Source organism: Dama dama, chromosome 33 (assembly GCF_033118175.1).
Source record: "Dama dama isolate Ldn47 chromosome 33, ASM3311817v1, whole genome shotgun sequence".
Taxonomy (NCBI): Eukaryota; Metazoa; Chordata; class Mammalia; order Artiodactyla; family Cervidae; genus Dama; species Dama dama.
Genome location: NC_083713.1, coordinates 20,914,847 through 20,939,674, shown reverse-complemented (window position 1 = coordinate 20,939,674; position 24,828 = coordinate 20,914,847). Strand labels below are relative to the sequence as shown.

Here is a 24,828-nt window from a genome sequence, read left to right as displayed (position 1 = left end):
ACTTTACGCTTGAGTTTTTGAAAGATATTGTGTGTTGATTAGGTGAATGTGTGCAGACTCAGGCATCATTCAAGGCAGAGTAAACACATGAGCATTAAACACCCAAGTGAGTCAAGGGTGCTGAAAACAGGTCAGTTTGCATGGGACAGAAGACACAAGTTGACCATTAAGGCCAGAATGAAAAGCAATACAAAATCACAGAAGACTTTAAACTTTCCAAGGAGTCTGGACTATTATCAGCATTCAACAAAGTGCTGAAGGGATTCTCCTCCTCCTTTTTTCTTCTTTTTACTATGTTTATAATTTAGAAATAACACCCTAGCAGGAAGAAGGAGGCTTAACTGGAAGGCTCTAAAACTGGAGGAAGGAGACATTGAGAACACTGACACGCTGATGAACACTGAGATTAACTTCTGTTTTGCCATCAGATATAATGTTGTAAAATAACATTAGCGTTATATCACTGTGATTATTTCCTTGGTAGAAATTCCTGGAATAGAACTTGCAGTATCAAATTTGTTAACAATCACAGTTGCTTGATACATATTGACAAACTGCTTTCCAAATAACTATCTCAGTTGATGTTTCCATAAGCACTGAGAATTGCATTAAATTTAAGAAAAATTTTCTAAGTGTACAGTCAAACATTTCCTCTATGATTAATTTGCATTTCCAGAATTACAAGTTAATACATTTATTGGAAATTTGTATTTTCTTGCTTTGGGAATTATCCATTCGTGTTCTTTGATCATTTTTTTCATTAGAATTTTTTTTTCTTGATTTATGTTAAGTATACTGATCTTTTCTAATACGTCATCCTTTGTTGCATATATTAATATACAAAGTATTATAGCTATTCTATAGCTAAATATATAGATCTTTTCCTTTTCAAGCACTTTTCTTTCATTGTCTGTGACACTATTTTATCGTTTTCTATTTCTTAGTCCATTTTGGTATAGTGTCTAGCTGATACGTCTCCCTTCTTCAAGTAGATACTTGTCACAGCCTTTCACTTTCTTATGTTAATGTCGTTACACTCAGAGATCTAACCGATTTCAAATCTTTCACTGGTTTTAAATATTGACCCTCTTAATCTAAATTTTTTTTTCTGAGTAATGTACATAGTATTAAATTCAAAAGTACAAAGTAATTACAAGTGAAAAACATCTGTTTTTCTCCTTGACCCATATTCATCCAATTTATCTCCTAGGAGGCAACCACGATTATAGTCTCTTGCAGAACCTTCTAAGAATAGGCTGTGTGTGTTGTCACCATATGGACTACAGCCCACCAGGCTCCTCTCTCCATGGGATTCTCCAGGCAAGAATACCGGAATGGGTTTCCATTTCCTCCTCCAGGGAATCTTCCTGACCCAGGGATCAAACCTGTGTCTCCTGCATCTCCTTTGCAGGCAGATATTTTACTGATGAGCCACCAGGGAAGACTGTAATTATAATATATATAATTACATATATATATATATATATATATATATATATATATATATATAATACATATAATTCCGCCCCCCCCACACATATTAGTATGCTGTGTACCCTGTTCTATACATTACTTTTTGCACTTAATAGATTTTGGAGATCTTTTACCAGTACACATGAAACACATTGAATTTCATTAATTAAATATGTATTTTTTAAACCAGTCTTCTAATGCTAAACATTTAGTCTGCTTCAAGTATACTACAGTCTTTTATAAACATCATTTTGTACTTACAGAATAAGTACTTAGGACTAGAACTGCTAAGGATATTGCTGTTCAGTCGCTCAGTTGTGTCCAACTCTTCGGGACCACACAGACTGCAGCACGCGACTTTTCTGGCTTTCACTGTCTCCCTGAGTTTGCTCAAATCCATGTCCATTGTATCAGTGATGCCATCCAACCATCTCATCCTCTGTCACCCCCCTCTCCTCCTGCCTTCAATCTTTCCCAGCATCAAGGTCCTTCCCAATGAGTAACCCCTTCCCCATCAGGTGGCCAAAGTATTGAAGCTGAAGTTTTAGCATAAGTCCTTTCAATGAATATTCAGGGATGATTTCCTTTAGGTCTGACTGGTTTGATCTCCTTGCAGTCCAAGGGACTCTCAACAGTCTTCTCCAGCACATTTCAAAAACATTGATTCTTCGGTGCTCAGCCTTCTTTATGGTCCAGCTCTCACATCTGTACATGACTATTAGAAAAACCCAAACTTTGAGTAGACAGACCTTTGTTGGCAATGTCTTTGCTTTTTAATATGCTGTTTAGGTTTGTCATAGCTTTCCTTCCAAAAAGCAAACGTCTTTTAATTTCATGGCTGCAGTCACCATCTACAATGATTTTGGAGCCCAAGAAAATAAAATCTGTCACTCTTTCCACTTTCCCCCCTTCTATTTGCCAGAAGTGATGGGACCAGATGCCATGATCTTAGTTTTCTGAGTGTTGAGTTTTAAACCAGCTTTTTCACTCTCCTCTTTCATCCTCATCAAGAGGCTCTTTACTTTCTCTTTGCTTTCTGCCATTACAGTGGTATCATCTGCATATCTGAGGTTATTGATATTTCTCCTAGGAATCTAGATTCCAGCTTGGGATTCATCCAGCCTGGCATTTTGCATGATGTACTCTGAATATAAGTTAAATAAGCAAGGTGACAATATACAGCCTTGATTTCCCCAATTTTGAACCAGTCCACTGTTCCATGTCCAGTTCTAACAGTTGCCTCATGACCTGCATACAGGTTTCTCAGGAGACAGGTAAGGTGGTCTGGTATTTCTCTTTGAATTTTCCACAGTTTATTGTGATCCATACAGTCAAAGGCTTTAGTGTAGTTAATGAAGCCAAAGTAGAGGATTTTCTGGAATTCCCTTGCTTTCTCTATGAAGAATAAGAGTATATGCATTTGTTATTTTGACCGACTCCTGTGAAATTGCCTTTTATTGAGGTTATTCCAATTACAGCCCCTCCAGCAATGCTTGGTAACTCTATCATAATTTTTTTTTAAATTTTTTCCAGTCTGATAAGTGAAATGTAGCTTCTAATGTAGTATATAACTAGGTGAGGATTGGTATCTTTTCTATACATTTAAGAGCAATTTGTATTTCCTTCTTAATAAACTACTTTTTCATTTCTTCTCCCCCTTTACTCCTATTTTGTATGAATAGTTGGCCTTTTCCCTATGAATTATAGGAATTTGCTTCTAATACATGTTGTATATATTCTCAAATTTTAGTTTGTGTTAGTTATGTTGTGTTTTGTTTCCCATAAAATTTCTGATTATTATGGAAACAAATTCACCAATCATCACTTTATGGCTTCTGTGTTTTATGTTATACTTGTAAAACCTTTCCCATGCTGATATTTAAAGCAAAATTTCCCAAGTTTTACATTTGTACTTTTATGGGTTTATTTTTATGTCTAGATCTTTGATCTATTTGGAACTCATTTACATGCAAAGTGTAAGGTAGGAATCCAAGTTTTATTTTTTCCCCGGCTGCTATCCACTCACTGCAAAACCATTTGTTGAATAATTTTACTTTCCTCCTTAATTTGAAATGCTGTGTGTGTTTTGTTTTTTTTTTTTTTAATCACTTCCTTGCATTTTTTGGTCTATTTCTGGACATTCTATTGTGTTTTACTGATGAACATGCTCCAACCTAGTTTAATTATTGTACTTTTAAACAGGGAGTACTTTTATATAATAGGGAGTCCTCTCTCAATTTCCTTGCTTTCTGAAATTTTCCTTGTTATTCTTGCTTATGTATTTTTACATATAAACTTTAGAACCAGCTTATCTAGTTCTAAAATGGAAACATTCTTATTGTCATACAGATTGGGATCAGATTTAATTTACAGATTAATTTAGGAAGATTTGACATTTTTATCATGCTGATTATTTCCATCAAGAACATAGAATGTTTTTGATTTAAAGTCTTCTTTTGTATCTTTCAGTAGTGTTTTTCATGTAAATGGTACACAGTTATTTTAAAGTTTATTCTTATATACTTCATCTTTTCACTGTTATTATAACATCTGTTGCTTCTATGCAAATGACTTTCAAATTGATATGTTTACCTTTATGTCTTTTAAAAACACCACCCATACATGGCCAGCTGTTTTTTAGACTGTTTTCACTTGAAGGTTCTCCTGTTATTTCAAACTCAACAAGTGTCAAATTTGGTTCATCACTCTCCAGCAGCCAAATGTAGCCTGTGTTCTTCATATCTGCATCAGAGCCTAACACAGGGGCACATGCCTGGCACATAGTAGGTTTATATACAGCTTCTGAGTGGACACACTTGGAGGTGTGGTTCCCCTCTTTATCTTTCCCTACTTCTCTTTCTCTTTGTCATACAGACACACACATACTGAAAGCCAGCTACATAATTTGTGGGGCCTAGTGCAAATAAAAATGAAGGACTCTCTGTTGGAAAGCAGGAAAAAAGTACTATTAAAGTTGCTTAAAGTTTTTCCGTCTTTTCCCTGCTCTCTCTTTTAATTGGTATGTTTTTGTTTGACATTTAACATCATCCAACAGAAAGAAAAATCAAAACTTTTAATAATTAGTGTGAATTTTACCATTCATCTTTATGTTGTTCAATGTCAGTTTCAAACAGAAATAGAGCATTTAATGTATGCAGAATCACAGAAATGACACAATTTGCACATTTTGTTCTTAACAGAACAGTAGAAATACTGCACAAAACTAATTCAACTGTTTTTATTTCACTTCTTGATACTCATGCATCCTACCCCCACTGTGTACTTTGGGCATACTGATATGTAACGAAGGAGTAAAAAGGAAGGGAACTATGGATTACCCTATCTTCGCCTTTCCTTCTACATCATCATTTTCAGCTGAAGTAGTTGGTTAATCAGGCAAGTAATGGGAATAAGAATGATTTCAAGTCATGCTCACATCTGTGAATACGTGTACCCAGTTCTGAGATAGACAGCAGGCATACATGCTAAGTCGCTTCAGTCGTATCTGACTCTTTGCGACCCTGTGGACTGTAGCCCACCAGGCTCCTCGGTCCATGGGGTTCTCCAGGCAAGAATACTGGAGTGGGGAGCCATGCCCTCCTTCAGGGGATCTTCCTGACCCAGGGATGGAACCTGCATCTTTTAGGTTTCTCTCTTAGAGATAGACAGAATAGGAATCAGTCCTATTAAATTGGTAAGGTAGCCAAGGCTCTGAAGGATTAAGGGATTTACTAGAAGCTGTAGATCTGTTTAGTGAGCCCCAGAATCCACAGTGGGGTCCCCACCACCGTCCACTTTTTAAATTCAATTCATGTGGAAGAGGGGATTCCCTGGTCACTCAGTGGTAAAGAGTCTGTCTACCAATGCAGGAGACACAAGTTCAATCCCTCATCCAGGAGGCTCCCAATTGCTGCAGAGCAACTAAGTCCCAGAGCCATAACTAATGAAACCCATGCGCCCTAAAGCTCCCACTCTGCAACAAGAAAAACCCCATAGTGAGAAGTCCATGCACCCCAAGAGAGTGGCCCTCACTTGCCCAAACTAGAGGAAAGCTTGCACAACAATGAAAATGCAGCACGGTCAAAAACAAATAAATACAATTATTTTTTAAAAATTCATGTGAAAGATTCATTCAATATCTGCTTGTTTTTTTAGAACCTCATTGTGTTACAGAACCTCTCCCCTCTAAGGTCTGTCACACCTGAATCAGTTTTAGAGTCAGGAATAACTTTAGATCTACTTTCAAAGAACTGTACTTTTCACAGCTTTATAAATATTTTATCAAGCAAAACATCCTTTTTATTTTCATTTCTGAATCTGAATAGCTAAGACTGTACACACAGACCATAAACACAATTAACCATAGTCCATCTCTAAAAAATTTTAATCATATAGAAAATTCACACATCCTCAGGAAAAATTCATATGTCAGGGAGACTTTTACACTGAGCAAGTTTGTTAAAAACAACATTTGAACTGTAGGACAAAGGGCCTCTTCATACACAAGATGAAGAATGGAGTTACCACCTACTTAATATTTTCCTAGTCATTGTTTTCCTAAGTAATATGAATTTGGAGCCTATTGTTGGCCTAGAAACTCTACAGTGAAGCCTGAAATATGAAAATGCTGGCCATAATAAATACACCTAATACATGTCCTGGGTAGCTGGACATTTAAGTGGCGTGTGTGACTAGAAAGGAGATCATTGTTTTCCCATTTGATATTTCCTCATCTCCCCAACCACTGCCTACTACTGCTGGCTCCACAGGAAATTAAGCTCCTGAGGTATGCTGGAGTAAGCCATTTATTATTGAACATTTTCAATAAAGTGGATCAGAGGGAGTAGAATAAAATCCTTGAGGGCAAAGATTTCCCTTTTTCTTGTTTCACTTTGGTGTACCTACTTTATTTAAAACAACCACCATAGGCCCAATAACACAATGGAATTCAATGTATGATGTAACCCATCTAGGAGTATATGGGTTCTCTGCATCAGCTGAGGAGTTGGTCCTGCCACTGCTCACATGTCGAAAGAAAGGGGGAAATGCCAACCATTCAGCAAATCTACAGTTTCCAGTTGGGTTATAGCCCAGTTCTCCCACCCTCTGCAATAACTACAACAAAGTGCAGAAGAATAATCTGAAATAGGCAACTAAGAAAGTTCTGTACTCTTTTATGACTAAGGAGAGAGAGAGAAGAGAAACTACTTCTGGTTTCAGTTTATTTCAAAAGCCTTCAGAGGTTTTACCTGTCTCTCAAAATCACTTTCAAGTCCTGTTTTGGCTTGGGTTTGTTCGACACGGATACTACAATGGAGATGCAGCTGGAAAGCTTACTGAGGAATGCTCTCAGGAAACCCACCTGTAAGGAACTGAAAAGAAAAGTGAAATTGTTAGTTGTGTCTGACTCTGTGATCCCATGGACCGTGGCCCACCAGACTCCTCTATTCATGGGATTCCCCGAGCAAGAATACCGGAGGGGTAGCCATTTTCCTCTCCAGGGCATCTTCCAAACCCAGGGATCGAACATGCATCTCCTGCACTGTAGACAGATTCTTTACCATCTGAGGCACCAGGGTAAGGAACTGAGGCGAAGGGAAAATCTGAATTGCAGTTGGTTACAGATGAGGCTTCAATCAATTTTAGGGGCAGGTCTAGGCTGAGTTGAGCTAGGTTGAGGACAGGGGGCCAGGCCACTGTAGGCCCATTTTAACCAGTCATTAGTCATGGGCTGCTCCCTCAAAGAAACACCAACTTGGAGGAGGCAAGTCTCTACAGCTGACAGCAAGACCCTGGAAAGAACATGGGCAAGCCTGTCAGCAGCATCTGGGGTTGACTGCATCAAGGCTGAGGAGTGGGTTCAGGCGGCAGGGCACCCAGGATCAGGCCCTGAATGCTGAGACCCCTTTGCATGACAGAACTCATCTCCTCTAGCCACACTGGCCTCCTTACTGGTTGCTGAAACTGCCAGACACGCTCTCCTCTCAGGACCTGTGTCTTCTTCTTCCTCTATCTGGAACACACCTCATGTGGTCAGTTGTCTGGTTTGCCTAGGCTGGGACTGCCCTGGTTTTAGCAACAGGACGCGTCCTGGGAAACCATTAGTCCCAGACAAGTCAGGATGGTAGGTCAGCTGTACCTCCTCCAGAAGCCCACACGTCTCCCTCATCTTTTCTGAACATCCTACTTATAATTGCACCCTCTAAATCTCACACACATATTCCCAGTTCCCCTTTCCTACTTTCATTATTTTCTGTACCACTTAATACCTTCTAATATATCACTTATTTGTTTCATTTAGCTTAGGAAAATAAACTTGAGGACAATTTTGGCACATAATAGACATTTCAAAAGTATGCACTGAATCGGTGAAATAAGTGTTTCTAATATTTTGTATAAAACAGTTCCTGGCTTGTACCAAGTGTATGCCATCCTTTAATGATTAGTTAAAATTTTCAGATGGTAATCATTTATCATTGTTAATTACTTGGCAATTATGCTGGTGAAAGGTCAAATTGATCACAGAATCATTTCTTCAGTAAGTGAATGGAGAAGGGATTTAAAATTAAATCATTCTACTTGGTGGTTGATGGTAATGACATGCTATTTTTAAATTATGTGAAATAATTTAACAGACTACTTATTTAGAATTTGCAACTTGAAAAAACAGACTGGAAAAAAATAGGGCAGTCTAACTGACTGACAGCTTTGCCCACTGTGAAGTTAACACATGGTAGCAGCCATTTCTTTAGCACATCTTTATAAACAAGTGTTTAAACAGGCACACAGGATAGCTATGAGACTGAAATTCCAACAGCTGTAAAGTCAAAGCATCAGATTTTTAGTGAGCCATAGGTTTCTTTAAAGAGAAGCGCAAAATTAACAGTACCTTTTGGAGAGATAAATATTTATTTGTACTTGAAAGAAAAAATTTTAGAAAATATAATAGATACTCAAACACACATTTCCATTTCCATAAAATGTAATAAATGTTTTGACTTCTATTCCTAAGAGCTTAGCCCAAATTATAGTTCCCTCTGCTCCACAAAAAAGTGAAATATGATAAGAAATATGAACTGGTTTCACATGGTATTTTAAATGAGCTTTTTTTTTTTACTTTTGGTTTTAGTAAAGAATTAAGATCCTTCCAAATTAGTTTCTCAGCCTATCTTTGATAGAGACATAATTATTATTCTCAGTCTGTGAAGAATTTTTAAAACCAAATATGTAGAAAATTCTCCTTTAATTTTATTTCTGAAACATTTTATCTTAAGACAATGTAATAAATGAGATCTAACTGAATGCACTGTATCATGGTAGGAATTATTTATGCATTTAGTTTCCCATGATTTATACATGTATTCACATATAATATTGTAGATTTAAAGTATATTCTGTATCTTTGTTCTGTTTACAGAACAATAGAAGGCATTGATTAACCTAAGTACTTTACTTGAAAAACCTATGGTTATAACACATGGCCTGAATCAGGCTCATTTTGCTAATCAAACTTCTGTTTCCTAACGATGAAATGGTAGTAAGTTCAAATAATGTTTATTGTATATTTGTTGCAACTCTACTAAAGACTAAAGTATTTGACTGTATATTTCATTAATAAGCTTTACTGGTGTTTTCAGTCGCTGTTGTGTCCAGCTCTTTGCAACCCCATGGACTGCAGCACGCTAGGCTCCCCTGTCCTTCACTCTCTCTGGGAGTTTGTTCAAATTCATGTCCACTGGGTCGGTGATGTTATCTAACCATCTCATTCTCTGCATTCTTTTTAAACTCCAACATGGATTAAAGGAATATATGAAGAATTTTTAAAATGTTCAGTGAAATTGCATAAGTACTGTCATGGATTGAATTGTGTCTTCATAAGAAGAGGCAGTTTTGACACACAGGACACGAAAGATGCATGAGTCAAGGGAAACACCGTGTGAGGACACAGTCGGACAGTCACTTGCAAGCCAAACAGCAAAGCCCGGAAGTCAGCCTGGCCCACATCTTGATCTTAAGACTTCCAGCCTCCAGAACTGTGAGAAAATAAATTTCTCTTGTTTAACCATATTGTCTGTGGTACTTTGTAATGGCTGTCCTAGCAAAGTAATACATCATCCTTTCAAAGTATGGTAGTTGTTAACCCTGATTGTAACAGCTACGTCCCTTTCCATTTTGTTCCTGATGAAATACAATTTGCAGTTAGTGTTTGTTTGCTTGTTTGTGGACCCTGGCGTGAGGGTTGGATGAATTTTGTTTGTCCATCCCCTTCACCAAGCATCCCTTGTTTCTTTCCTCCCACCCATTCTTCCCTCCTTTTCATGTTGCCCTTTGTTTCACATCAGCGCTTCCCCTTCTCGTGCCTTAAAAATGCCCCACATGCTGCAACCAGATGTCTGGATTATGAAAAGGGGAAATGTCAAGTTTTATTTACATGGAATGTAGAGACAGGCTGAAAGGTAAGGGGAAATAGACGGTACCAGAGCTCTTAGATGAACTGGGATGGCATTCTTCATCATCTTATACACAAATTTCTTGATATTTGAATAGAGTAGACATTTAATTAAAAGATCTTTTTAATAACCACTAAGGATCTTACATTTTACTATCTTTATAAGCATTTCTGTCTCTCATTTTCTTCTCCTTGAAAAAGGCAATTCAGTTTTCCCTTTCATACCTCATTTTTTTTCTGTGAATCTTTCTAGACACATTTCTGACCATTTCTGCCCCATTAGTGGCCATGACAAATAGAAGACCCTCAATGCGTGCTTGATAAATGAATATACAGAGATCAAAATGCATCCTGACACTCTCCACCATCCATACCGCAGTACTCCTGCTCTGAGCCTCATCATCTCTCTTCTGGCTCATGGTGGGGGCCTTCAGCTGGTCACCCTTCTCCTCTTATTCCTATGGTCTGTTTTCAACACAGCAGTGACTTGGAATATAAAGTAAATGTGTCAAACGGACATAGAGAACAGGCTTATGGACATGGGGAGAGGGGAGGAGAGGGTGAGATTTATGGGAAGAGTAACATGGAAACTCACATTACCGTATGTAAAATAGATAACCAATGGGAATTTGCTGTCTGGCTCAGGAAACTCAAACCCGGGATCTGTATCAACCAAGAGGGGTGGGATGGGGAGGGAGATGGGAGGGAGACTCAAAAGGGAGGGGATATATGTGTACCTATGGCTGATTCATGTTGAGGTTTGACAGAAAACAGCAAAATTCTGAAAAGCAATTATCCTTCAATTAAAAAAGAAATTAATTAAAAAAATAAAGTAAATGTGTCACTATCCCGCTGAAAGTGCAGTCACGATTTTCCATCTCACTCACAGTATCACACCAAGATCTTAAACGGTGTGCAACGCCCCCCCGCCCCGCAAACTGCCTTTCCCTCAATCCCCACCCCTTCCACGCCATGCCTGTCCTGCTGTTCCTCGAGTGCCTCTTGTAAACCCCCACTTTGGAGCCTTTGAACCAGCTGCTTCCTTTGTGAAGTGTCCCTCCTATGGGCTGAATGTGTGTCTCTCAAATTCACGTGTTAGGTTCTAAGCCCCTGTGCATGTGCGCATGCTAAGCCGCTTCAGTCACGTCCGACTTGGCGCGACCCTCTGGACTGCAGCCCTCAGGCTCGTCTGCCCGAGCGATTCTCCAGGCGAGAACAGTGGGTTTCCACGCCCTCCTCCAGGGGGTCTTCCCAACCCAGGGATTGAACCCGCCTCTCTTATGTCTCCTGCATTGGCAAGAGGTTCTTTACTACTAGCCACCTGGGAAGCCTCCCAGCCCCCTAAAGTACCTCAAAATGTGACTGGAGACAGGACCGTTAAAGACGTGACTAGGTTAAAGCGCGGCGTATAAGGTGGACCCTAACCCACCTACGAGAGGAAGTTTGGACACAGACATGCAGTTTGAAGGCTACGTGAGCGCATGGGGAGAACACGGCCATCTATAAGCCAGGGAGAGAGGCCCAGAAAAATCTACTCTGCAGACACTTTGATCCTGGGCTTCTAACCTCCTGAACTGTGAGAAAATGAATTTCTGTAGCGTAAGTGGCTCAGTCTGTGGTGCTTTGTTATGGCGCTGCTAGCAACCTATACAATCCCCCAAGGGTCACTTTCTCTTGTTTTGTTTTTTCATGTTACCTTTTCAATAAGACATACTCTTGATTACTTAACTTTTTAAAAGCTATATAGAGCTTAGTTTTTGGTATCTTAAAAATTGAATAAAGTGGATATTCGATATTATTTAGTTTCAGGTATACTCCATAATGATTTGACATTTGCATGCAATCATTATGAAATGGAGTTTCCTAGGTGGCTCAGTGGTAAAGAATCTGCCTGCCAATGCAGGAGCCGCAGGAGAGCCTGATTTAATCCCTGGGTCAGGAAGACCCTCTGGAGAAGGAAATGGCAACCCACTCCAGTATTCTTGCTTGGGAAATTCCATGGACAGAGAAGGGCTACAGTCCATGCGATCGCAAAGAGCCAGACACGACTGAAGTCACTGAGAATGCACATAGCCGTTATGAAATGATCACTGCAGTAAGTTTAGACCATACACGTTACTTATGTCTATATTACATCCCCATGAGTATGTATTATGTAACTGGAAGTTTGTACACCTTAATCTCCTTGACCTACTTTGCCCGCCCTCCTATTCCCCTCTCTTCTGGCAACCACCAATTTGTTCTCTGTATCTATGAGTCTATTTTCATTTTGGTTTATCTGTTTTGTTTTTAGATTCCACTTAGAAGTGAGATCATGCAATTATTTGTCTTTCTCTATCTGACTTTCTTTCCTTAAGCTAATACCCTCTAGATCCATTGGTATTGTCCCAAACAGCAAATTTCATTTTTTATAGATGAGTAATATTCCTGTGTGTGTGTATGCGTGTGCACGCACACGCAAGCGTGCTCCACATCTTCTCTATGCATTCACCTACAGATGGACACTTAGGTTGGCTATTGCAATAATGCTGCATATATGTGCTAGAGTGCAAGTATCTTTTAGTATTAGTGTTTTTGGTGCTTTGGGGGGTAAATACCCAGAAGTGAAATTGCTAGATCATATTGCAGTTCTATTTTTAATCTTTTGGGGAACCGTCACACTGTTTTCCATATGGTGGATGCATTAACTTACAACCCCACCAATACTGTGCGAAGCTTTCCTTTTCTCCACACCCTTTCAACATATATCTCCTGTCTTTTTGATGACAGTCATTCTGACAAGTGTGAGGCAGTATCTTACTGTGGTCTTAATTTGCATTTCCTTGATGATTAGTGATGCTGAGCAACTTTTCATGTCTGCTTGCTGTTTGTGTGTCTTCTTTGGAAAAATATCCAGTTCCTTTGTCCATTTTTCAATCATGATGATCCTACTTGAAATTACAACTTTCCTTTGTTCCCCGTCCATTCTCAACCTTCCAATTCCCACCCATAATCCCCTACACCCTACTCTTTTTTTGTTTTAATAATATTAATCACTTTCCAACACACTCTAAAATTCCTCATTTACTGTGTTTATTTTTTATTTACTCTCTCTCCCTGATAGAATTTAAGCTCCACAACAACAGGGGAATTTGGAGGGTTTTTTTGTTTTTGTTGTTGTTATTCTCTGATTTATCCTCTGTGCCAAACATTTGGAATATGTTTGATTCATAATAGATAGTCAATAAATATTTGTTGAATATTGAATGACTAAATAAAACAGGATTTTTGCCTCTCATTGATAGCTGACAGTATTTTTTTTATAAACAATGTATGTTCTAAAATTTTATCTGTTTGAAAATGTATCTCCTATCCCATAAGAATATCTGTATAGTTTAGTGCAGAAATTGGAAAAAAATTCAAAAGTTTATTCTAGCATTTATCGAGTCCTTACAAAGTATCATGGATTATCTTATTTACTTTCCATAAAACCCAATGAGATATATGCTATTTAAATTACATTTTACAGACTAGAAAACAAAATGACTAAGAAATTAAATAACTTGTTCAAGGTTCTTGTTTTAGAAATGATGAATAGAATGTGAACCCAGGCAATCTGACCCCATAGTCTGTTCTTATAACTGCTATCTTATACAGTCTTTTAGACAAATATTGATTTTCAAGCCACTGTGTTACAGCCCCATAAGCAACTGGCCTCTCATCTCAACTTTTTTAAGATCCCTGAAGTTGCAGTAGGAAGTATATCTATCTATATATTGTTTATTTAAATTAATAATAAACAATAGATTCTGATTTCAATGGGAGTATAATTAATGCCTTATTTGAAAATTTCTTTCATTTAGTCTCAAGTTTCCCCCTTAAGTGGACTTTCTTATTCTTTATTGCTTTAATTCCCCCACAAACGTAATCATGTCTAAAAGCATTAATACATTCTTTAATGTTTCCATTTTATGCTTTGGAGTCTAGTTACAGCTAAAAAAATAAAACAAGCCTTCTTATCAGAGAAGAATTTTCACATGATTAACTTTTAGGTTTATAGTATTCAACAAGGAAGGTAAAAATATCAACCATCTGATCAGATAATGTCACAATCCAATGAAATATATTATCCTGAGATTATGACCCTTGGCTACCTTTGATCTCCAAGTTCACAGGATTTAGTCTACATACTTCCTGCTCTGCACTCAGACCACAGTTCAGGTAACAGGAGTATCAAGTGAATAGTGCTGCTCTGAGTTATGATTGCTTGACTCTATTGTCCAGGGTGTGGGTAATTAACCAAAAGGAAGACTAGTCCAGAAGCTCATCAGTTCTCTATAAAAATGAGCTCTTTTCTTAAATGCCAATGCTTGTCTCTTATACATTTAAAAAGAATGAACCAATAAGAATCCACCTTTCAATGCAGGGGACACAGGTCCAATCCCTGGTCTGGGCAGATCCCATATGCTATAGGGCAACTGAGCCTGTGTGCCACAACTGCAGAGAAACCCATGAGCCCCAGGGAGGATCCCATGTGCTGCAACAAGACCCTACAGCTAAATAAAGAAATAAAAAGAATGAATCAGTGTCCCCTCAGCATCTTGGAGTTCCATTTTACCTGGACCATTAACGGTGCACGCCAATCATTCCACGAGACCACTGTGGATGACTCCCTCATTCATTCCCCACAACATTTATTTGTTCCCTAGTCTAGTTAAATCCTCTCAAGTACAACACCCCCTCTTTGTTTCAGAAAATAAACTTGCTTCTATTTTATAGAGAAAAAAATACAATTTTCAGGGGGAAGAATTCCTCAATTTCCTGTCCTCTCAAGTCAACTTTATGTGTGACCCTACCTCTTTCAATCTTTCCCTATTTCCCAGCCAACTCCAGAACTGTACCTTTCTCCTGCACTTCCTAAATCTCTGTTTTCTTCACCTGTTTATACCTCAATTGCAGAGCTTTTAGTTTATACATCCACAGACCTTTCAGCTCTCCTCCTACATCACTGTCATCTCTTGGATCATTCTTAGGTCTCCTCAGTTGGGGCCTTCTTCTTTTCCTGCCCTCCATATTCTGTATCTTTAACTTACTCTTTTTTCTGTGCATGTTCCCTGGAAAGATTCTCATCCATTTAATAACTTTAAACACAGTACCTACACTATATACTTAGGATTTCCAGATTAATATCTCTAGGCCAAACCTCTCCTCTGCATCCAACACACACATATATCCAGTTGTCAACTTGCCACACTCTTAAATGTCTTACTTAACATGTCCAAAACATGTTCTCCTAATCCTGCTTGTCTCCTATTTCTGTAACTCAGATCAGGGCCATTCTCCTTAGATGTTTAAGCCAGCACTGTAAGTTATCTTCAACTCCCCCTTCTCTGGGTCCACACCCACATCATCTAGTCCAATAGCAATCCTGGGATATTATCTCTAAAACAAGTTCCACACCAATCCACTCTATATTTGCATTTTCATCTCCTAGTTCCAGGCCACACTCATTCTCTTGAGAGGAGAGGCTCTCGGTTTCTATTCTTACTTGCATGTCATATTTCAGGCCCTCATCACTTTTTCCTTGGACCACTGCCATAGCCTCTTGCCTTCTTTCACTCTAATCCTTTCTCTTCATTGCTGCCAGCTGGATCTTTTTAACATGTGAGATCCAGATCATTAGCATTGGATACAAGGCCTTCCATGATCTGGTGTTTCTCTATGTGTCCAAACTTATTTCCCTGCTGCACTCCTATCAGCAGACACACTACACACTTCCCCTGCTTTAGCTGTGCTGCTCTCAGAACAACCATCCACATTATTTACCCTACACCGATCTGCCCCCAAAGAGATTCAGTTAAGGTTTCGTCCCTTCTAGAAAATCTCTCTTTACTTCGCACAATTTAAGAAATGTGGCCCTTAAGTTTTTACCTAGCTTCTGTCATGGCGCTTATCATAGAATGTTCAATCTCTCATACCAGACTGAGCAATCTGAGAGCAGAAACTTCAACTGTGGATGGCTGGAATACAGTATGTGCTCACTGAATGTTTACTGAATAAATTCACAGACGAATAATATAGTTTTCAATAAATTATAGAAGGACAGATACCTGGGCACAAAATAAAAAGGCAACAAAACTATTCACTCTGGAGAGAGCTGTGGAATAAAGGACTGAGTAAAGAAAGCATTTTTGATGAAAGTGAAAGAGGAGAGTGAAAAAGCTAGTTTAAAACTTAACATTCAAAACACTAAGATCATGGCATCTGGTCCCATCACTTCATGGCAAAGAGATGGGGAAATAATGGAAACAGTGACAGATTTTATTTTCTTGAGCTCCCAAATCACTGCAGATGGCGACTACAGCCATGAAATTAAAAGATGCTTGCTCCTTGGAAGAAAAACTATGACCAACCTAGACAGCATATTAAAAAGCAGAGACGTTACTTTGCCAACAAAAGTCTGTCAAAGTTTTGCTTTTTCTAGTAGTCACGTATGGATGTGAGAGTTGGACCATAAAGAAAGCTGAGCACCAAAGAATTTATGCTTTTGAACTGTGGTGTTGGAGAAGACTCTTGAGAGTCCCTTGGACTGCATGCAAGGAGATCTGACCAGTCAATCCCAAAGGAAATCAGTCCTGAATATTCTTTGGAAGGACTGATGCTCAAGCTGAAACTCCAATACTTTGGCCACCTTATGCAAAGAACTGACTCCTTGGAAAAGACCCTGATGCTGGGAAAGATTGAAGGCAAGAGAAGGGGATGACAGAGGATGAGATGTTTGGATGGCATCACTGACTCAGTGGACATGAGATTGAGCAAATTTTGGGAGTTGGTGATAGACAGGGAAGCCTGGCATGCTGCAGTCCATGGGGTCGCAAAAAGTCAGACATGATTGAGTGACTGAACTGACCTGAACTAAAAGGAAGAATTTTAATTTTTCTCTTTATATGTTTTAATTAAAAAAAAAAAACTGACCTGTTGTGTGGGAGTTATCAGACGAAGAGAACATGAAATGAGTGCAATCAGAACCAAGCTTTCATCCCACACTAGAGTTCTAACTAACAATAATTCTGGACAAACCACTTTACTGATCTGGGCCTCAATTTCCTCATCTGTAAAATCAGAGGATTGGCTAAAGGAGGTGTTATTTTAAGATCTTTCTGAGGTTTAAAATTCAAATTTACAAATGGAAAAAAGGAACTACTTTATAATGGAAACCTGAGTTCCCTTCTTCTGTTTTAATTTTTATATGCTCTTTGGATATTAAAAAGTTATTCCACAATTTCCTAGAACCAGGGTCCCAAAATTTCTGTCTGCAAGGTATCAAAGAAAGTTTTCATTTGTTCTCTTGGCATACTTGACTTTTTGGGGAAAAATGTCTGAATGACTACATGTTTCTTTTTAGATGCATTCTCCAAAACAGTGTTCCAGGAGATTGAAATAGGTCACCTCAGTAGAGATCAAGTTTGGGAAATTGTTGCCTCCTAAAACCCTTTTAGAGGTGCACAACCTATCATGGTCTATTGAAGGCTCAGAGGAGTCCTGAAATATAGATATGTGCTTAGCAACATAAATAGGCACTTAGGACTTCCCTGGTGGCTCAGACGGTAAAGTGTCTGCCTGCAATGTGGGAGACTTGGGTTCAATTCCTGGGTCAGGAAGATCCCCTGCAGAAGGAAATGGCACCCCACTCCAGTACTCTTGCCTGGAAAATCCCATGGACAGAGGAGGTTGGTAGATTACAGTCCATGGGGTCGCAAAGAGTCGGACATGACTGAGCAACTTCACTTTCTTTCACTTTAGCATTTCTCTAGATATATTAGCATGAAACACTTTTTTCATGGCACATATGCTCATATCCTGTGGAAATTTGTTCTGATGGAACCAACTTGGGAAACTGACTTAGAGCAACCTTTTTACTGCTTATTTTTGCTTTTTTTCCCATAAAGTTCCTGCGACTTTATAATATAAGCACAGGACTAAGCATATACAATATGCATAAATATATTGATATTAAGTATATTAAGCAGCTTGACTTAAGCTACAACTATTTCATGGCTCAAAGAATGCCCTTGATGATCCTTTCCAATCTGATCATTAGCCTCACATAATCCATTTTTCTGTTTGGGGCTGCCTCAATGTAAAAGTTAATTTCTACGGAATTTCTTAAAGTTAGTTACACAACACTTCTTAAGTCTTCCATTTTACTTTCTTGCTACTGATTAGAGTCGCTATAACTTTACAACATTTTAAAACACATTTTTATAGATGTATAGTTATGGAACATTTCCAAGCTAATCTAGTTGGCACTTAAGCTTTTCTAAAAAAATACAAGATCTTAGAAATTGCTTGAATTTCTTGCCTTATCACACTTGAACCATATCTTATTGGTAGTTAAAGCACTTAAAGTATGGAATATATTCTTTCCATATCTCTTTGCACATAACAGATGCTATTCTGAGAAGTCCACTGAACTCTGAGTATGGTATATCATCCTGATGTCAGCAGTACAGACTGAAAATCTTTTAAAACATCTCCCTCATGTTTTATTATTCAAACAACAGCTTTTCACTTCTTTTCTAAGCAGATCTACTAATGCTTCATCAACTTAAGATCAGATTCGAGTCCCCAAGTAGAAAAATTGCAAAACATCAATTACTTGTTCTACTTTATAGGGATTTATTTTTAAAGCAGGCGGAGAACAGCTTTTTGATGGTCTGTGCTGCTGGACCTGACATGCTCAGCGTGACTGCAGACAGCTGCAACCAAAGTTAGCAAGAGGCTAACAGGCTCTGACCTGACTGCAGAACGCCATCAATAATCTGCAGCAAACACTGCGGGCTGCAGCCAAAGCAGTTGGCAGCTGTCTCCTTAGGAGCGTTTCAGAACAATTTCAGAGAGCCTGATTGTAACCTCTTTTTAAAAATCCTCTGATTTCAAGTTTTTGGAGATACAGTAGTTGAATGTGACTAATCTGAATAATGAATGTCATAACAGTTCTATTTAGAACTCAACTGAAACAATACATTTGAAGGAGCTGAGAAATAAATACTGTTTCAAAGCAAGGTATCACTATTAGTAGTATTGTTTTTGAATAACAGACTCAGCTCTAAAAAGGATATCATGGTTATAAGACACATGGGTAAAAATAGACTGACCCAAGTGAAAAAAGAAAGTCATAAGTATTTTAACGTATTATTTGTAGTTAGGTTGCTTTATAGGCATGATAATTAACATAGAGCATTGGCCTAAGGATATATAGATTAACGGAACAGAATAAATAAAACAGAAATTAATGATATGAGAATTTAATATCAGATACCAGCAGCAGCACAAATCTAAATGGGATGGGAAAGAAATTGAATAATTAGTATCATGGTTATTGGATAGCCACAAAATTAATTATCCTTACCTTGTACTATATACTTGTGTTTCTAGTATGGATGACTGAATTAAAACTAGGGAGTTTTAAGAGCTAAATATATAAATTAATTAATGCCAACTTAAACATTTAATAAGGGGGAGTTGCTTATATAAACTGTGGCACATTTATGAGATTAAATTATAAACAGCTAACAAAAATTATGATTACTGTCTTAATCTGTTCGGGCTGCTATAACAAAATACTATAGATTGAATGGTTTATAAACATCAGAAATTTCTCACAATTCCAGGTGCTACCAAGGTCACTGATGGAAGGGCTGAAGGCACTCTCTGGGGTCCCTTTTATAATGGCACTAATCCCATTCATGACAATTCCTTGTGACCTAATCACATCCCCAAAGCCCCACCTTTTAATGCATCACTCTGGGGTTAGGATTTCAGCATATGAGTTGTGGGGGACACAGCCACTCAGTCTATAGCAGTTACAAACAATATTGGCAATAAAAATGTATGATACATTGTTAAGTGAAAAGGGTGGATTATAGCAAAATCTATGCAACTACATTATTTAAGTACAAATGTGTGTGAAGAAACTTCTAAATACCATGGGTTAAAGTAAGTAGAAGCCAATTTTTCTGTTAAATGAAAGTCTATTTGGCTGTCTAAGGCTGGTATGGCATAATATGTAATATTTTAGTATATAATATATAAGACCACATGGATATTACTGCTGATGTTCCGCTATGCATGGACTCAACCTCAAAACTGAAGGTGGAAATATCTCTATCTCAGGCAGTAGGATGAAGAAAGAGATGAAGGGGAAAAAAACCAAAGGGCACTCATGCTGTCTCTGAGGCATGATTCCCAGAAGTTGTCACATGACTCTTCCTCCTGCTTAGATCCCTCTGTCCTGAACTCTCCCTCAAGTGACCCCTTGTCACTGCAAGGAAAGCTGGAAAGTGTTGTTTCTAATCTAGATGGCCATGTGTGTAGCCAAAAGTCAGGGGCTCTATCACCATAGAAGAAAGAAAAGAGATTTTGGAGGGCAACAAAAAGTCTACATTTTAACACCATCTTAAAAAATGTACAAAAGCAGAGTGAAAAGAATGGAAGGAAATGAACCAATAGAAGAGAGTATGTCACTGAAAAAAACAAGACACTCAATTCCTACTTTTGCTTTTTTTGTTTGTTGATTTTGAAGTTCCTTCCTTGATTGTGCTGCCAAGAGGAGTTCCTCTTTCCTGGATCCTTCTCTTCACATTGTCTTTTTCTCTAGCTCCCGACTTCTGGGTTTCCCTCTCCAAATACTCAAATCCTGTGCACCTTCTCCTCTATTTGGCACAGATGTTAAGCTCTGCCTTGGGTTTGGCCTTCAGTAAGTATACAGGAGCTGAACAACAAAAAGAGCTAGAGGGTAAGGGAATTCATAAGGGAATTCATGTAATTGTCTTCACAAGGCAACAGTATTTTGTTATTTCAGTCTACAGACAGTCTTTTCCCTAAAAGGAAGCTATAGCAAGTCCCAGGGATGGTATGACACCCATTAATCACTGTGCCCAGTTTACCTACAAACTCTGTTTGAGGAAAACTGTCCTACTGCTCGCCTAGAGCTGAGGCAGCAGTTTACAGGTCTTGGACCCCATTTCCTCCAAGTCGCAACCAGTTGGACCAGAGATAAGCATCTGATCTAAGAACAGCCTGGAGATAATAATGCAGCCCAAAGAGGTGATAATCAATGTGAGCTGGGCCAGTTGGAAAACATTCTGAAGGCAAGCAGAAAGCCCTAAGTAAAGAAGTTATGAGGTCCAATAAAGATGCATCAGTAGAAAGAGTAAGATTGACTGGTTTCATATTTCCATGTGGAAATTCCCACTCAGCCTTTCTGAGGAAATCTGTATTTTTCTTAATGTTGAATCCCAAGAAAAATCACCTGAGAAGCTGAGAAAACAGGGACAGGCACTACAATTATGCTGTGAGAATTAAAGCAGAGAAATCAACCTGGAAACATCTTTGGATGCATACAAGCCACTGAGGTCAAGGTGAATAAGAAGGAACAGGAAATGCTGACATGCGGAAACAAAGGTTTAGGTTAACATTAGAATAGGACAGGAACATACAGAAGTGGCATGGTTACAATCCATCCAGTCACTTCTGCTTGCTGCTGTGGCTATGTTGTAAGTGTATTTCTGTGACCCTGGTTTCTCGTTCATGATGAGTTATTATTGCAAATTGAAAGAAATTAAGAAGTTTATGTGTATAGTACACTTAATAAAAATTCTGTGAATAGAGTTCCAAAAAATAAGTTTTGGAAGCAAAATGAGTCCTTAAATTGGCAATTTTCATGCATAATCCAATGAAGTGTGATGAACTTTGCTATGAGATCTGAATGCTAAATTATTTAAATATGTTATTGTGCTCAGTCGCTCAGTCATATCCGACTCTAGGGACCCTTTGGACTGTAGTCCACCAGGCTCCTCTGTCCATGGGATTTTCCAGGCCAGAATACTGGAGTGGGTTGCATTTCCTCCTCCAGGGGATCTTCCCGTCCCAGGGATCAAAATTGAATCTCCCATGTCTCCTGCATTATAGGCAGATTCTTTTACCATTGAGCCATCAGGAAGCCTCAAATTATTTGCTCATTGGTGTTGGAATATTTACCATAAGCTATAGGGGCTTCCTTGGTAGCTCAGTTGGTAAATAATTCACCTGCAATGCTAGAGACCCCAGTTTGATATCTGGGTTGGGAAGATCCGCTGGAGAAAGGACATGCTACCCACTCCAGTATTCTTGGGCTACCCTGGTAATTCAGCTGGCAAAGAATCTACCTGCAATGTGGGAGACCTGGGTTCAATCACTGGATTGGAAAGATCCCCTGGAGAAGGGAACAGCTACCCACTCCAGTATTCTCGTCTGGAGAATTCCCTGGACTACACAGTCTGTGGGGTCTCAAACTGAGCAACTTTCACAGATCTTTGCAAATTCTATAATAGAAAAATACAGTGAGAAAAAGATGCATATGTTGTGGAATACTAGTATATGAAATCAGAACAAGATCTAAGGTCTGAATTATCAAAAGCAATATTGATTTCAACAGCAAAGCCAAAACCAAGGCAAGAAGATAAAATATTTTCACCATTAAACAAATTTCATGAAACAGAAGTACCCAATTTGAGGACACTTTTGAACACACTTTGAGCAATTTGACAACAGCAATGTAAAGTAAATGAAAAATTTCTACATTGAGCAGGCAATTAATTCTAGGTGCATTTTGAAGTTTTAAGAATAATAATTTCAAATGTTAGATATTTATATAATTCTATTTTAATTTTCAAAATTACTTTGACATTTATTTTGTTTTTGCTTAATTTTAATGTCTTTTTTATTATATAATCAGGTAGAGATTATTTTCACATGCTTAATATATTTACATATTAATATATATTTTATGTATATTGATATTTTATATACTTACATATTATATATTTGCCTGTTAGTAAATATTTGCATGTTATATTTATTTATATATTAGTATATTTGTTGTTTATTTGTATATTAGTTACTTGGGTGTTCTGGTCAGCCAAGCCTCTCTTGTCTCCTCGAGGCCCTCCTGTGATGCCGCTCTTCTTCCTTCAGTGAGAATCCTGTTCCCTTTATTGCCATATGTTACCTTACTGTAAATTATTGGAGGTAATCTGAGTATGTCTGAAGACATACTCAGAAACAGAAAAGGTCCGTTTTCATTTCAATCCCAGAGAAGGGCAGTGTCAAAGAATGTTCAAACTACCAGACAGGTGCTTTCATTTCCCATGCTAGTGAGCTTATGCTTAAAATCCTTCAAGCTAGGTTTCAGCAGTATGTATTCCAAGAACTTCCAGATGTACAGGCTGGGTTTAGAAAAGGCAGAGGAACCAGAGACCAAATTGCCAACATTTGTTGGATTACACAGAAAGCAAGGGAGATCCAGAAAAATGTCTACTTCTGCTTCATTGACTACAGGAAAGCCTTTGACTGTGTGGATCACAGCAATCTGTGGAAAATTCTTAAAGAGACAGAAATATCAGACCACATTACCTTCCTGAGAAAGCTGCATGCGGGTCAAAAAGTAACAGTTTGAACATTACATGGAATAACAGACTAGTTCTAAATTGGAAAAGGAATACATCAAGGCTATATACTGTCACCCTGTTTATTTAAAGTATATGAAGAGTACATCATGCAAAATACCAGGTTGGATGAGTCACAAGCCAGAATCAAGCTTGCTGGGAGAAATATTAACAACTTCAGATATGCAGATGGTACCACTGTAATGGCAGAAAGCAAAGGGAAACTAAAGAGCCTCTTGATGAGGGTAAAAGAGGAGAGTGAATAGGCTGGCTTAAAACTCGACATTCAAAAAACTAAGTTCATGGCATCTGGCCCCATCACTTAATAGCATATAGAAGGGGGAAAGAGTTCAAACAGTGACAGATTTTATTTTCTTGGGCTCCAAGATCATTGCAGATGATGACTGCAGCCATGAAATTAAAAGATGTTTGCTCCTTGGATGGAAAGCTATGACAAACCTAGACAGCATATTAAAAAGCAGAGATATCACTTGTCTGACAAAGGTCTATATAGTCAAAGGTGTGGTTTTGCCAGTAGTCATGTATGGATGTGAGAGTTGGACCATAAAGAAAGCTGAGCACCAAAGAATTGATGTTCTTGAACTGTGCTGGAGAACTCTTGAGAGACCCTTGGACTGCAAGGAGATCAAACCAGTCAATCCTAAAGGAAATCAACCCTGAATATTCATTGGAAGGACTAATGCTGAAGCTGAAGCTCCAATCCTTTGGCTACCTGATGCAAAGAGCTGACTCACTGGAAAAGACCCTGATGCTGGGAAAGATTGAAGGCAAAAGGAGAAGAGGGTGGCAGAGGATGAGATAGTTAGATAGCCTCTTTGGCTCAATGGACATGAACTTGAGCCAACTCCAGGAGACAGTAGAGGCCAGGGAAGCCTGGCATGCCACAGTCTGTTGGGTGGCAAAGAGTCAGACACGACTTAGCCACTGAACAACAACAAAAGACCAGAACACACACAAGACATTTAGAATTAAAGGATCAGTTAGGGTGTGATTGACAAAATACTGACATTTATTTTTAAGTAAGTATAGTCAATGAACAAGAAGTGATCTTATTTCCCCTCCTGATTCACTAACCTTCCTTGCATTAAAATACATATAATTCTAAACTCTCCTATCTCAGAACACTGCTCTACCTCAGAAGCCCAAGTGTGGCCTCAGCCTAATGTCAGTCTCACTAAAAAGGCTAAGGAATCACACTGATTACCTAGGTAGCACTGTAAAATGCCTACTACACTTAGCAGAATACAAAATTATTTCTTTAGTCTGTAATCATCAGAAAGAATGCCAACACTTCCAAAATAGAACCAAACAATGAAAAACTAGATGAATGAAGTTAGGGAGGCATTTAATAACTTAACTAAATATGCTTCCTCTACTGTAACTCACTCAATTGGGTTTCTGATTGTATTATCATTTCTC

At 38.4% G+C, this 24,828-nt stretch overlaps 1 long non-coding RNA gene across 1 annotated transcript in view; it reads right to left on the bottom strand.

Annotated features, from left to right (window-relative positions):
- Positions 1 to 6,728: 6,728 nt before the first annotated feature.
- LOC133051039 (uncharacterized) overlaps positions 6,729 to 24,828 on the bottom strand; it is a 49,286-nt gene continuing 31,186 nt past the window's right edge. Inside the window, exon 5 of the long non-coding RNA XR_009691755.1 lies at positions 6,729 to 6,845. This is a non-coding gene — a long non-coding RNA (uncharacterized LOC133051039). The remainder of the gene's footprint in view (positions 6,846 to 24,828) is intronic.